This window comes from Centruroides sculpturatus, unplaced genomic scaffold (genome assembly GCF_000671375.1).
Source record: "Centruroides sculpturatus isolate CEXI.00-Female unplaced genomic scaffold, Cexi_2.0 scaffold1175, whole genome shotgun sequence".
NCBI lineage: Eukaryota > Metazoa > Arthropoda > Arachnida > Scorpiones > Buthidae > Centruroides > Centruroides sculpturatus.
In genome coordinates, this window is record NW_019385559.1 from 160,233 (window position 1) to 173,656 (window position 13,424).

The following is a 13,424-nucleotide window of genomic DNA, read 5'->3' on the forward strand; positions in this document are numbered from 1 at the left end:
TTAAGTTCATTTGATATTTTACTTGTGATTAAACAAAATAAAATTAGAATTATATTAATAAATCTAATTTTCTTTATTTTGATCTTTAAAGTCATACTTCTTATATGAGAGTCTTACATATAAGAGGTCATCTTATATGCGAGTAAATATGGTATATATATTTGATAAAACAAACTTTTTTCAAAAAGTTTAAACAACTTAATATTAGAAGTAGCTCCTTAATATATATTCATATTATATAAATCAATTTAAGGTTAGCATTGCTTGCCATGTCTCTGCCAGATTTAGTTTATCTCTATTATAAATACATCCTCCTTTGCATACTTGTTTATAAATTTCAGTGGCTTCTGCCATTCTGAACACTACACAGTATCAAAAATTTAAGTGTTAGTTTCAACTCTTCCCAATGTGGGAACATCCCAGCTCACTTGTGAATTGGGCCAGTGCTGTTACGTAATTTCCTTTCTGGATATCATAAGCATGTTCTTTAATTCTGGTAGTAAACGACCTCCTCATAGTCTATATAAGCTAAATGTGTGTTAAATCTTCTGTCAATTAATAATATACAATGCACCCTGGAAGCTTTCTGTAGTTCTATTTTATCATCCATCATACTAACACTACTGGTGTGAGAATTAACAAAATAACTACGAAATTACCAACAAACCAGCATAAATTCACTTCAAAAACGAATGTTTTCTACCGTCTTCAACGGTCATCATCAGTAGAAAACGTTCTTTCACCTCAAAAGATGGTAGAAAACGTTCGTTTTTGAAGTGAATTTATGCTGATTTGTTGGTAATTTTGTAGTTATTTTGTTCTATTTTATCTTTTCCACTTCTCTATAGGTCTATTTCATTTTGCCCAATTATATTCAGACTGCTAACTAATGGTAAAGATGAAATAGACCTATAGAGGGCTCCCAGGGTATATTATATATCATCAATTGACACAAGATTTAACATACAGCTTACATAGAATTTAAGAGGAGATTGTTAACTATCAGAATTAAATAACATGCTTATGACACCCAGAAAGAGAATTATGTAACAACAACAACAATGTAGAGATTAAGATTTGTTCTAAAATCATGTAGTTCCAATACAGAATATCAGCCTGAAGATGTCCTTTTAAAATTGGATGAAGACATTTGCTTTTCAAAGTGAGTGGTTCTTTTGCTGGTTTCTTGGTTACTGAGTAGAGCATTTATTAATATTAGCCAATAATTTGTTGTTGTCTTATGTAACAACACTGGTCCAATTTGTGAGTCCAGGGTGTCAATATGTTGGAAAGAGTCAAAATTAACACTAAAAATTTTTGACACTAAGACTCAGAATGGCAGAAGCCATCAAAATTTACAAACAGGTGCACAAAGGAACATGTGCCTTTGGATTGGTTTTATGAACTCTGATTCAGTGCTCAAGTTCTTCGAAAACAATGATAATGCCTTATAAGCCAACTTAATTGATTCCAAAAATGACGTAGCTTATTTGACAGATTTTTTAAAAACAAATTTAATGAAACTAAATCTGGCATAAGCATATCAAGCAATGCTAATCTTAAATTGATTTATATTAATTTGTATCAAGGAGCTATTTCTAATGTTATGTTGTTTAAAGTTTGTTGTTAGTTTTTAAATGTTATGTTGTTTAAACATTTTGAGAAATGTGCATTACTTAAATGTATATGTGCATTCAAATGTTGTAAAAAGTTCTTTCACCTCAAAAGTGCCATTGAAGTAACCAAAATACGTCTTGCCTTCCATGCATTTATCTTTCTATCAAAAGTGTGTGCTATAAGTAATATGTAAATTAAGTGTGTGCAAGTTATTTTGAACTGTTCCAACTTTTGAAAAATTCTCTTTGAGGCATACAATAATACAAATGCAGAAATAAATGGGGGTAAATAAAAAATAATGATCAATTGTTCAAAAAATCTTCTCATCCAGTTAGCAGAAGAATTGACCACAGACATTGTACTAAACTTATTATAAAGAAGGACAAAATAATCAGACTAAATCTGGTTGAAAAAACATTAAACTGATAATTAATTTTTAAGATTATGTTAATATGTTATTTTTAAATATCTAATTAATTATTACATTTTAATAATTCATCATTTGATCAAAAATTAAAATAAAAGTTTTCTATTTCAAACTCACAGCACATCTCAGAACCAACGAAATACAACACATTTTTTAAAAATTTCAACAGGAAAAATTTTGAGAAAAGTCTATTCTACTACAGTATTTTAAAAGAACAGGTTTTCCTCAAAAACTTCATTATCTTTTTTTTTTATTAAATATTTTCAAGTAGTAGTTCCTATTTTCAGAATCAACATTTTATATACAAAAAAAAAAAATATTTTGAATTAATAATACAGTAAACCCTTTATTTAACAGATTAATTAGGGGAAGAGGTTGTCCACTACTGTATTACTGAAAGTACATTAACTTAAAAGTGTTTTGAAAACATATATTAATAACAAACTTAAAATGATCAAGGCATATTAAAATGTATAAGTATTATGTATAAGTATGAATAAAATAATATAATGCAGTATTAATCAACCTTTTTTTTTTTTTTGACCTTTGGTCCTTTTTGAACTCAATATTTTTCTGTAGCCCTCCCATAACAGCAGCTTGAGAAAAAATTTAAAAACAAACATTAAAAATTCTACTGCCTTTTTAAATATTACAAAATGAATTTAATTAACATATAGGTTATCTTAATGACTACATGCATATCTACTGAAATTTTATTTTAGAAGGTACTTTGAAGAATTATCAGTACTGTCACTCCAGTCTGGAAGAATTGTGAATAGAAGCCCAAACTGTCTATTAATAATAATAACAATGCTACATGATTATTTGTAGTATATGGCATGTCAGAGTAAAAGCTTTAAGTCAGCTTAGTGACAAGGAAGACCATGAATGTGATCCCCAGTCAATGTGACCTGTATGTTTATAATCTTCTAAACCAGTGGTTCCCAATTAGTTTTTCCTGCGTACCACTTCAAGAAAGAGCTCAAACTCGCATACCCCTTATAGCAGAAATTCATATTAATCCATACTAATATTATAAATTCAAAGGTAATTCTGTCTGTCTGTCACCTTTTCACGTCTAAACTGCCAAACAGGTTTTAATAAAATTTGGCACAGAGATAGCTTACATGTTGGCGATGGACATAGGCTACACTTTAATGCAAGAAAATATCTTACTCTCACAAGAAAATTCTATATAATGCAGGCGAAGCCGTGAGTAGACAGCTAGTGATAAATAAAATATGTTTTTTTTTTATGTTTATTACCTTTAAAATACAATTCTAATAATAATGAAAATAACATAAGGTTATTTATTTTTAATGTGACAAATGTGCACGATTTTCTTTCCGCAACTTTGTAAAATCTGGTTGCTTTTTGGTCAGCTTCTGTCTCGAGTCATCTTTGAGTTGAAGTTGGTGACAATGTTTAGTTTTCATGTTTGTCATGGCCGAAAATCCGCTCTCGCAGAGGTATGTTGTGCAAAATAGTAGTAAATATTTTATTGCTGCTTCGCTGACATGATGATAATATTAATTGTACAATTTTTGTTTCTTGGGTAAGAATTTCATTTAGATATTGTCACAAATGCATTTTTTTGATGAAATTTCAAGAATATTTTTAGTTATAAATAAATAAATTTGTGAATTTGACATCATATTGTAAATTGCCGAATTTTTGATGGTCCATCCATTATTTTTTTTATTGCTTCATCTCATGCATTTAAATTTTAAATCGACTGATTTTAGATTGCCTCGCATACCCCTGGGGGTATGTGTACCACTAATTAAGAACCATGGTTCTAAACTAATTGGTCTGGAAGCAAAGATCAAATGGCANATGTTGTGCAAAATAGTAGTAAATATTTTATTGCTGCTTCGCTGACATGATGATAATATTAATTGTACAATTTTTGTTTCTTGGGTAAGAATTTCATTTAGATATTGTCACAAATGCATTTTTTTGATGAAATTTCAAGAATATTTTTAGTTATAAATAAATAAATTTGTGAATTTGACATCATATTGTAAATTGCCGAATTTTTGATGGTCCATCCATTATTTTTTTTATTGCTTCATCTCATGCATTTAAATTTTAAATCGACTGATTTTAGATTGCCTCGCATACCCCTGGGGGTATGTGTACCACTAATTAAGAACCATGGTTCTAAACTAATTGGTCTGGAAGCAAAGATCAAATGGCAGTCTGAATGAAATAATTGGCAGCTACATTGGTAAGCAAAAGCTGCAGGTTTGAGTTCTGCTCTGGATCAATCTTTTCTCCTAGAATATTCTAGATTAATTTAATTTAATTCTAATTAATAAATTTAATAACTTCATCACCTACCTTTAATCAATCAGGTTATACTTGATAATGAATCTGGTATATTATCATTTGATTATTAAAAACAAACATTTACTTTATTAAAGACCAAAATTCAATTAAACATTCAAAAGGCCATTTTATTAATATGACAGTTGAGTAACTGCTTAAATTTTTACTAATGTTTTAGTCTTTTGATGTTATCTATGAAGTTACATGACCCAAAAAAAAGTTTACATGTTTGGACAATCTGAAGTAAATGATGTATCCTAAAAAAATCTAAAAAGAAGCCTTCAATATTTAAATACACAACATTTAATTGATAAACTCATATACAGAACTGGTAGAACTTGTCTAGATCTAGAAAAATCATTATTATTGGGTATACAGTAGAGCATCATTTATCCAAAGGTCGGTTATCTGAAATGTCGGTTATCTGAAGGAATTCCAGTCGACAAATTTAAATTTTCGCCAGTGCTGTGGCACTGTAATCTTTGGCTATGTCTTTGGCTACTCAAATATTTTACGTTTTTGATACTAAATTAACTTCTGAAGTATAATTTTTTATTGTTTTTATATTTTTCAATATATTTATTTTGTTTGTACAAAATAAAAAAATAATTTTTAACGATACAATAATCTTTGTTAGGCTTAACATTGACGAAAATTCAACGCAAAGTGACACGCAACGGAGAAAAATTTCAACACAGGATAAATTAATATATTTTTTCGTACATAATTGGTTATCCGAAAAATAAGTTATCCGAACAACCCCAGTCCCCAATTGATTCAGATAAACGACGCTCTACTGTATTATCATATGAACAAATTTTGTGTTCATATGTGAAAATTTATTTTAAGCAATTAATATTTGGTGTGGCTTCCTTTTCCTCCAAAACTGTAGAAACACATTCTGACATGCTATCATTCAAACATAAGTACATACTGTCTTAATCCCAAATTTACTTTATACAATGTCAAGTCATGAATGATGGAGTTAGAAAAATCATTGAGTTTTTGCTTATATAAATTCCTTTCATTTTCATTAGGACTGCGATCTAGACTTTGTGGTGGCTACTGCAAGAACTCAATCATTGACTCATCCAATTATTTTTGTGTATATCTATATTTATTTTTTTTATCATATTTTTATTATATTTTTGTGTATAATACTGTTAAATATACACAGAAATGCTGATTTACCATATTTTCTGTTTGTTCAGGTAATAGCGCTGCAAAACACCTGAAAAATTGGTTTGAAAATATTGCAATACATTTCTGCATTCATAATATCATCAATGTAAACAAGATTATTTGTGTCTTTGGCTGTAGTATAGCCCCTCCCATAAGAGTGCAACCTCCATATTGATGGTAGTATATAATGGAAGTTCAATTTTGCTGCAAGTGGTTTATAACAGCATTTATATCCACCACTTCCAAATCAATTAATTTTACTCTCATTGGAAAAATAACAAAATGCCAGTCATCTACAATCCAGTTTTTGTATTTTTCTGCAGAGTTCATCCATAATTTCTAGCACCTTGCAGTCAATGTTTCATGTGCTTATAACCCACAATGTACATTTCAGATTTTCTGAATAGAAACATTGATGTCTTGCTAGCTTATTTTTCACAACATAAGTTTGTTTTCCCTGATGTTACATTTCTTGCATTTCTCCTCTCCTGAGTAGTGTTCAATACTTGATAGTCCTGGCTTTAGTCTTTTCATGACTGTGGATTGTTTTTCCTTACTTTGTCATACTACTAATGCTAACACCCCTTCTTAATTTAAAGTAATTTTCAAGAAAGGGGTGTTAAATTAAGAATTCTCATGGAAGAACACTGAGAGTCTTGATTTAACAAAAGAAAATCAACAGTAATTAAGCAATTAAGTATTAAGTAATTAAGTAATATGCAAAGAAAGATCATGAAATGGGAAATCATCATAAAATAAGATCTTACATTATAAGAGGCTTCTATAATGCAAGATAGAAGGTTAATGCTCCTGTTAAAAACTTAATACAAAGTACATAATAAAAAAAAGTCAGGAGTTGGAATAGGTAAAAATAGGCCAACTCCAACTTCTCTAGCAATTAATTTACTTCTGACTCAGATTCCACAGCCCTGGTTTAAATCTGATGAAGAGCTATAAACTGGCTCAAAAATGTTAGTTTAGCAAATAGTGTGTATTAGATATTAAAAAGTTGTCAGTCATGTTGATTATTTTAAGTTATTAATTTTAAGACTCTAAAAAAATTAGTCTTTTCAAATCAATATACAATGTAATTCCATGCATATCAACATTTCAATTATATTCTTGAATATTGCTGTTATCAAAAATGAATATCTTTTTCAAATCAATTTCACTAGTATTTTTTAGTATTATAAAATAAAATAAAATAAACCAACCACTAACTATTGACATTAAATAACTTCATTTACATATATTATGCAAATACTTTCAACAGTACTATAATGAACAAAAATATCACCAGGAATGCAGCAAAGAAAAAGATTTAATAAATATTTTAATTAAATAATGTTTTCCACTATTTTTAGTAGTCATCTTCATGTTATACATTCAAAGATTGAACAAAACAGAATATATATTTATAAATTAATGGAACATAGCATTGCTATGCGTTTAAAGCTAGATGCAGGCATAGGAGGAGAAAAAAATAACCATTTTAACACTTTGAGACTTCAACCATTGTCACATGGCAATATCATGTTCTATTAATATTAAAATATGTATTCAGTTTTTTGTTCAATCTTCAAATGTATAACCTAAGGTGAGCATTAAAAATGATGGAAAATACTTGTTTATCTATTAAAATCTGTTTCTTTGCTGAATTCCTGGCAATATTTTTGTTCAGAATAATACTTTCATCCAGTTTTCTTGTATATGTTGATATTTACTATACTTTCAACAGTGTACAAGTATCATCTTCAAACAAAATTCAAAATTAGAACAAAATGTTTTCATAATTTAAAAATATGTTCCTTTTTCAAATTTTTGCCTGAAGATAATAGTTACATACTGTTGAAATTACTTACATAAATATGTAAATAAAGTTATTTAATGCTGACAGACAGTTGTTGAATTTAATTTATTTTGTGACTACTATCAAATGCATCTTAGATCTTTTTATTATTCTTTTAATATTTAAAGAACATCAGCAGACATTAGCATTAGCAAATATGTAGCAAATAAGCAAATAATTGCTATTGTAATGTGTAATTATAATGAAGTTAAGTACATTAGTTTTTCAAATTTATTATTATTTAATGTGTTTTCAAATGATATCAAAACTATAAAAATCAATCTATAAACTATTATAAGAGTAATGATTTTATTTAATAATATAAATGTTAAAAACATTTTGTCTTCTGACATAATTATTAATGGCATAATGAGATGGAAGGATGCCCAAGGAAGTTAATGCATCAACCTATTGCTTTGGGGATGCAGCATCAAATTTAGAGAACTGAAAAATTTCAGAAATTTTATGGGAGTAGTCTATTCTGAATATATTTGGCTCCACCATCACCATTCATTGTGAAGATGGTCTGACCAAATCCATAGTAAAAGGTCTTTGTAGTGGACAGAGACAGAGCCAAAATAAAAACTAAAAAAAAAAGGCAAATAATAGAAAGAGCTTATGCAGAAATAAGATCCAATACCCACTGGCAAAATTTCACAAATGTAAAATTTCTCCAATGTATTAATTCAAAATAAAAAATTTGATTGAAGTTTACTTGATTAAAAATAATTTACTTTTTAATAAATAGTTGAAATGCCTAACTAAAGTAGTTAAAAAAAAACCCATAATATGAGAAAATCTTAAATAGAACAGTAACAATTATAAATTTGCTATAGAATAATTTTAATATTTTTAGAAAAAAACAAATACTTTTATTGATCATGTTTTTTGAGTGTGAGGCTTTTATACACATACTACATTTGGTTATGTTTATCAGTTTTGGAATGGGAAGAATGGTGGAAATGATGCCACCTAACACATCATTAAAATGCATTGTCATCAGACTTAGATATGCTCTAAATGTTTCATCCTTCTATCTTAATTAGAAATGAATAAAATTTGAGTTACAAGATGTGAAAATATGATGCAAAACAAATTAAAAGCATATATAGAAGATTAAGAATTGTCTTACATTATACATAACAAGGAAGTAATATGTTTTCTTATTATCCACATAATCAATCATAACTTGTTTACCACCTCTAAATTTGATAATAATAATGTTGATGATAAATCCATTTATGTGCTTTTTTGCAATTATTTAATTTAAATAATCACAAAAAATACATCATCCAATTTAAATTTTTTACCTAAAAATAAGATATTTAATAGTTTAAAACAAACAAATATTATTTGAAATATTTNGAAAAATAAGTTATCCGAACAACCCCAGTCCCCAATTGATTCAGATAAACGACGCTCTACTGTATTATCATATGAACAAATTTTGTGTTCATATGTGAAAATTTATTTTAAGCAATTAATATTTGGTGTGGCTTCCTTTTCCTCCAAAACTGTAGAAACACATTCTGACATGCTATCATTCAAACATAAGTACATACTGTCTTAATCCCAAATTTACTTTATACAATGTCAAGTCATGAATGATGGAGTTAGAAAAATCATTGAGTTTTTGCTTATATAAATTCCTTTCATTTTCATTAGGACTGCGATCTAGACTTTGTGGTGGCTACTGCAAGAACTCAATCATTGACTCATCCAATTATTTTTGTGTATATCTATATTTATTTTTTTTATCATATTTTTATTATATTTTTGTGTATAATACTGTTAAATATACACAGAAATGCTGATTTACCATATTTTCTGTTTGTTCAGGTAATAGCGCTGCAAAACACCTGAAAAATTGGTTTGAAAATATTGCAATACATTTCTGCATTCATAATATCATCAATGTAAACAAGATTATTTGTGTCTTTGGCTGTAGTATAGCCCCTCCCATAAGAGTGCAACCTCCATATTGATGGTAGTATATAATGGAAGTTCAATTTTGCTGCAAGTGGTTTATAACAGCATTTATATCCACCACTTCCAAATCAATTAATTTTACTCTCATTGGAAAAATAACAAAATGCCAGTCATCTACAATCCAGTTTTTGTATTTTTCTGCAGAGTTCATCCATAATTTCTAGCACCTTGCAGTCAATGTTTCATGTGCTTATAACCCACAATGTACATTTCAGATTTTCTGAATAGAAACATTGATGTCTTGCTAGCTTATTTTTCACAACATAAGTTTGTTTTCCCTGATGTTACATTTCTTGCATTTCTCCTCTCCTGAGTAGTGTTCAATACTTGATAGTCCTGGCTTTAGTCTTTTCATGACTGTGGATTGTTTTTCCTTACTTTGTCATACTACTAATGCTAACACCCCTTCTTAATTTAAAGTAATTTTCAAGAAAGGGGTGTTAAATTAAGAATTCTCATGGAAGAACACTGAGAGTCTTGATTTAACAAAAGAAAATCAACAGTAATTAAGCAATTAAGTATTAAGTAATTAAGTAATATGCAAAGAAAGATCATGAAATGGGAAATCATCATAAAATAAGATCTTACATTATAAGAGGCTTCTATAATGCAAGATAGAAGGTTAATGCTCCTGTTAAAAACTTAATACAAAGTACATAATAAAAAAAAGTCAGGAGTTGGAATAGGTAAAAATAGGCCAACTCCAACTTCTCTAGCAATTAATTTACTTCTGACTCAGATTCCACAGCCCTGGTTTAAATCTGATGAAGAGCTATAAACTGGCTCAAAAATGTTAGTTTAGCAAATAGTGTGTATTAGATATTAAAAAGTTGTCAGTCATGTTGATTATTTTAAGTTATTAATTTTAAGACTCTAAAAAAATTAGTCTTTTCAAATCAATATACAATGTAATTCCATGCATATCAACATTTCAATTATATTCTTGAATATTGCTGTTATCAAAAATGAATATCTTTTTCAAATCAATTTCACTAGTATTTTTTAGTATTATAAAATAAAATAAAATAAACCAACCACTAACTATTGACATTAAATAACTTCATTTACATATATTATGCAAATACTTTCAACAGTACTATAATGAACAAAAATATCACCAGGAATGCAGCAAAGAAAAAGATTTAATAAATATTTTAATTAAATAATGTTTTCCACTATTTTTAGTAGTCATCTTCATGTTATACATTCAAAGATTGAACAAAACAGAATATATATTTATAAATTAATGGAACATAGCATTGCTATGCGTTTAAAGCTAGATGCAGGCATAGGAGGAGAAAAAAATAACCATTTTAACACTTTGAGACTTCAACCATTGTCACATGGCAATATCATGTTCTATTAATATTAAAATATGTATTCAGTTTTTTGTTCAATCTTCAAATGTATAACCTAAGGTGAGCATTAAAAATGATGGAAAATACTTGTTTATCTATTAAAATCTGTTTCTTTGCTGAATTCCTGGCAATATTTTTGTTCAGAATAATACTTTCATCCAGTTTTCTTGTATATGTTGATATTTACTATACTTTCAACAGTGTACAAGTATCATCTTCAAACAAAATTCAAAATTAGAACAAAATGTTTTCATAATTTAAAAATATGTTCCTTTTTCAAATTTTTGCCTGAAGATAATAGTTACATACTGTTGAAATTACTTACATAAATATGTAAATAAAGTTATTTAATGCTGACAGACAGTTGTTGAATTTAATTTATTTTGTGACTACTATCAAATGCATCTTAGATCTTTTTATTATTCTTTTAATATTTAAAGAACATCAGCAGACATTAGCATTAGCAAATATGTAGCAAATAAGCAAATAATTGCTATTGTAATGTGTAATTATAATGAAGTTAAGTACATTAGTTTTTCAAATTTATTATTATTTAATGTGTTTTCAAATGATATCAAAACTATAAAAATCAATCTATAAACTATTATAAGAGTAATGATTTTATTTAATAATATAAATGTTAAAAACATTTTGTCTTCTGACATAATTATTAATGGCATAATGAGATGGAAGGATGCCCAAGGAAGTTAATGCATCAACCTATTGCTTTGGGGATGCAGCATCAAATTTAGAGAACTGAAAAATTTCAGAAATTTTATGGGAGTAGTCTATTCTGAATATATTTGGCTCCACCATCACCATTCATTGGGAAGATGGTCTGACCAAATCCATAGTAAAAGGTCTTTGTAGTGGACAGAGACAGAGCCAAAATAAAAACTAAAAAAAAAAGGCAAATAATAGAAAGAGCTTATGCAGAAATAAGATCCAATACCCACTGGCAAAATTTCACAAATGTAAAATTTCTCCAATGTATTAATTCAAAATAAAAAATTTGATTGAAGTTTACTTGATTAAAAATAATTTACTTTTTAAATTCAAATTATCATCTGTATATTATTATTTCAATTAGTAAAATTTGGATGAAATTTTCCATATGCGAAATTGTAGACAAAAAACTTATATAACTTTTTATATAACCGACATCAAAATAAGACCAAAACTTTCTTACAATATAGTAATAAGACAAAAACACATTTTGTTTCAATAACTCTTAATATATCAAGCAACAAATGTCACTAAATGCATCACTGTTAAAAACATTATTTCTCATATAGGAATTTCAATTTTAAACTTCTTACCAATAAGTAAAGACGGGCGAATAACACTTCTCCCAAATTCGAATATCGGCCATCTCGAATATTCAAACACCCCGATAATCTTGTATAATTTATTTAATTAATAATTTAATTTTGTATTTATTTTATTTCTTTCAAAATATTAAATAAACAGAAAAACAAAAACAATTTACTTCAGGTATTATTCAAAGAAATTAAACTTTTTATTTTGATTTTTACAAGTAGACCTTTTTTACACACTCTTACCTCAACTACAATAGTTTAACCAATAATTTTATTTAAGAAAACAAGCATTAAACACGTTCAGGATCAAGTCCAAGTCTTTCCATGTGGCAAATTAAACCGTGCGCGCTGAAGAGGTATGTAAGGCGCTTTATAGGAGATATTCTTAGCATTATAATTTATTTTTTATTACTTATATTCGCCCATCTCTACCAATAAGTGTGAAGTTACAGATGAAAAGTGGATTTGAAATATTAAAAAAAACATTGATTATTAATATCTTTTTTATAATAAACCTTGATTTATGAAATTAAAATAAATGACAAAGATATTTAAATTGGATTATTATATTTGAAAACATTTGTATTTTATGAAAAACTGAAAACTAATCAAATCAGCTTTGTCCATTATTACAAGTAATTGTACTTCCACGTTTAAGGTTATAACGTTATATCATAATTTGATTGGATGAATGATATTCCTTCATTACATACAAGGGTAATGTATATAAAAAAATCAGTTACCATAAAATAAATGAATATAAATTCACTAAAACAAATGAAAAACAACCATCTTCGTCAACTTACAACTTTTCATCTATATTCGTCGCAATCTCGACACCAATCTTTCGATTTTACATATCATTATCACTTTTAAGCTTAAAACTATTTTATTTTTCAACTTTGTTTAATGATAAAAAGTAAAACGATGTTAAATTTTTTTATTCTTACACAGAACACTCAAAGTAACCAAGAAACACCTTGAAATTGAGATTAACGCCATATCGCCATCTTTGTACTCTAATCGAACCTATACTGAGTCATTTTTGCCATCCCATTTCGGAACTATTAATTATTGCTGTTATTAGAGTATGATTTTTATTTACTTGCTATAAATTTATTTAAAATATTTGTATCTTATACATATATAAATTCTGTAATTCTTCCTCTTTACTAATGAGAATGGATAACATATGAAATGATTGAAATGAATAACACGAGAATTATACATATTTCTCGTAATAATTTATTATAAATTTATATATTTTAATACGAAGTCATATCAATATAAAATTCAAGCGTATCTATAATCATAAAGGTTTAAATTGCTGCACGGGCACCACTAGTACCAAT

General features: G+C 27.6%; 1 protein-coding gene across 1 annotated transcript in view; it reads right to left on the reverse strand.

Annotated features, from left to right (window-relative positions):
- LOC111640132 (sentrin-specific protease 6-like) overlaps window positions 1-13,081 on the reverse strand; it is a 125,813-nt gene extending 112,732 nt beyond the window's left edge. The window contains exon 1 of the mRNA XM_023386130.1: window positions 12,879-13,081. The gene's annotated coding sequence lies outside the window, so the exon portion shown is untranslated. The remainder of the gene's footprint in view (window positions 1-12,878) is intronic.
- Between the last annotated feature and the right edge of the window lie 343 nt (window positions 13,082-13,424).